The following is a 3,026-nucleotide window of genomic DNA, read 5'->3' as shown; positions in this document are numbered from 1 at the left end:
TCTCCCCGGGGGGCAGGCGGCAGCACGAGGCGGCGGTGTCTCCCCGGTACCCGGCAAAGGGGAGCGAAACCGGCCGGCTGGAGCTCCGGGGGTGCACAGCCCGGCCCTGCACGGCAGAATCCTTCCCTGGGTTTTCACCGTTGGCTGGGTGTGACAAACAGGTTCATTTTGTGCCTCCTCTTTTCCCAGCGTCACCTTCTGCGTCACGTGAAGAAAATCCTGCGCGGTTGACGCCGCTTGCTGCTCAGGTAACGGCACGTGGGGGGCCGGGGGAGCGGGGAGAAACATTGGCGCGTTCAAGGACGCTGCAGGTGCTCCGCGTCAAACCCAGGGAAAAGGCAAATTTGTGCCGGTGCAGAAAAGCTGATGAACAGTTGCCGTGAACAGAGCGCGCGTGCCTCGTTCCTGCATCGGTCCCTGGGTAGTTACGAGCGTTTTCCTTTCAGGGAAAAGAATGAGCTTTCGCCTACGATAAATTAAGAGCTGCCTGTGACCTTCTTTAGGGTCAAGTGTTTCTCTTCTGTTTGTTCGTACTGATTTTACGGGCAGGTTGGAAATAGCCTTTTATTTTTACACACGTAATTGTAATTTGTAGTACTACGTGGTGTCAGGAGAGTGAATTTTGGAGCACCCAGGTACTACTAGAAACGTAATGAACGAGACACGATGGAAACTGATACTTCAACTTGATTTTTACTTGATTTTTTTTTTTTCATTAGAGTGTTGATGGTATGTTGTCGTGTGGCTCCATCCACATTCTGTTCAGTGGAGTCTTCAATCTAGGACTTTGAAGGAAAAAAGTTGGTCCTTCCAAAAAAGGGCTAGTCATTCATAGGATCGAGGCATAGACTTGGCGAGCCGCTTAAGTACGTGATCGGAATTAAAGCCAAACGCCGCTTCGCGTTGCTGCTGTTGGTCTTCGCTTTCATTAGTTTTCCCGCTGCTCCGTCATGGTTGGGAGCTCTGAATCATCCTTTTTTTCACTCCCTAACGCATTTTTCTCCCCAAGGAGAGGCTACGTTTAAAAGCTACTTAGTTTCCTCACAAACGCATTGGTCAGTAAAATGGAGTTATGATGCTTGGAACCACAAAAATGACACCAGTCTTACAGATCTGGACTATTTCTGAACACGTGTTCATCGCGTGCAGATGTCATCGGGATACGGATCATCTGCACTTCGTGCTCTGACGAGACGATCAGCTGAGACAGGGACGAGCTCCAAAAGAAAAGAAAGGTACAACGTCAAAGTTTTGTTTTGTTGTTGGGTTTTGTGGGTTTTTTTTGTGTTTGTGTGTTTTGGGGTTTTTTTTGTTTGTGTTTTTTTTGTTTGGTTGGTTGGTTGGTTGGTTGTTTTTCCTTAAGAGTGCGACGTTGACTGGTGGCAGCCTGCAGAGCTCTCTTGCTGCCTGACCTCTCTTTTCCTTCTCTGTCACTCCTCTTTCTAGGCAAGTGAGTTCTTGCGAAACTAAAGCTGCCAATGAGCCAAAAAAAAGGCACGGTTGTCTGAAACGTGCAGAAGCTCTAGTGGCCTGTCTCAACAACCGCACCAAAGACGATGCCAAATACTTTCTCCTCCACTCAGCTGTAGCCTTCACAGAAGAGGAAGCTTTGTGCTAAACGTTGTTTGTTTTTTTTTTTCCTTTCCTCTCAGCAGAACGTCAACTGCCGTGAAAGTACGAGACAGGTGGAAAGGATCCCTAGTGGTCTGCAAGTACAAGGTAGGCCTGTGACATGTGTCTGCGTTTTTCCTAAGGTGCTCGTGGCACGGACTTTACAGTTAACACGAGGAACGTGGCAGCTCTCCTTCTATATGATTTTTTAACGTGAAATATTTTAACGCAAATACTAAAAATAAAGGAGGTCTGTTCTGGAGCGTGGTACGCCTCTGCAAAGCTTGCTTCCCTCCGTCTGTTTTCTCTTCCTGCAAGCACGCTCTTCTGTTTCTGTGCGCTTGCTAGGAAAGGGTGCTGTGAAAATAATGTTGGGCTAGAAGAGGAAAGGAACCGTTTGTAAGAGTTGGGATGTTCGGGAGAAACAGGCTTTGTTTTCACGATAAAAGCTGTATGCTTTTTCAGTCAGTCAGTGTTTAAAATGCCTTACAGGAGCACTCGAACACCTTACTGAGATGCTAGCATCTGTGCTAAAAGCAATCAAGGTCAAAGAAGCGGCGTGGACAACACGGGACAAATCGGTGTCGCTTCGGTGCGCTTTCCAGGCTTTCCCGAGAAGCGGTAGCAGCCTCGTAACTAGCGACAGAGAGTCCTGATGTGGTTTTGGTGAGTTACTGCTTCTATCGCGTCCTTTTTCCTAACCTGCAGCGCGTAATTTTGACTTTGGTTGGAAAGAGATTTTCCAGAATGGAAATCTTTCTCGTTCAAAGGAGTCGCCTTTTACGAACTTCCCATCAGAATGGATCTTCAGAGATGACGTGCTCGGCAGTAGAAGTCATCCGCAAGGAGACTTTTCGCGCTCTCTCTGGAAAAAAAAAAAAAAGGGGTAGGTCGATTTCCTTGCACAGACCCAAGCGCAGCACGTCTTCCGATAGTCGACGTACGGCTGATCTTTGGTTCTCGGGTGTAACGGTCGAGAGATCGTAAAGACGCGTTCCTCCGCACGCTCGGGTACGGCCGACAGCGTTAGCAAACCTGCCGGTCCTTTTTGGTAGCCTGATGTATTGCAGCACCGGGGATTTGATATTCCCCACCGCCTGCCTCCCCCCACCCCCCCCCAAAAAAAAAAGTAAAACCGTATGGGAGATCTCTTATCTCCCTGATTTTTCTATCGTAAACGAAACTTTAAAAAGAAAGTGAAAATTGTATAACTTCCAAACTGACTTGCGTTGTTTAAACTGCAACTGCCAAATAGCTGTAGCGTATAATTTATTAGGTGTGCTTAAGCAGTTGGGTAGTTGCTCTAAACGTTTAAAAAGAGAGGCAACTGATCGGGTTTTTTTCCCGATCTTTTGGCAGAGCGCTCTGAAGTCCTTTATTTCTGTCTCGCTTTCGGTGGCGCGTTTCCCCGGCAG

General features: G+C 47.9%; 1 long non-coding RNA gene across 1 annotated transcript; it reads left to right on the top strand.

Moving 5' to 3' along the window:
* Nucleotides 1-781: 781 nt before the first annotated feature.
* LOC142083213 (uncharacterized) lies at nucleotides 782-2,622 on the top strand. Its single transcript, XR_012673996.1, has 4 exons — nucleotides 782-1,235; nucleotides 1,656-1,719; nucleotides 2,104-2,277; nucleotides 2,382-2,622. It is a non-coding gene; the product is annotated as an uncharacterized LOC142083213 (long non-coding RNA).
* Nucleotides 2,623-3,026: the final 404 nt, after the last annotated feature.

This window comes from Calonectris borealis, chromosome 5, assembly GCF_964195595.1.
Source record: "Calonectris borealis chromosome 5, bCalBor7.hap1.2, whole genome shotgun sequence".
Taxonomy (NCBI): Eukaryota; Metazoa; Chordata; class Aves; order Procellariiformes; family Procellariidae; genus Calonectris; species Calonectris borealis.
Note: the sequence above shows the minus strand (reverse complement) of the source record. Positions and strands in the feature narration are given on the sequence as shown.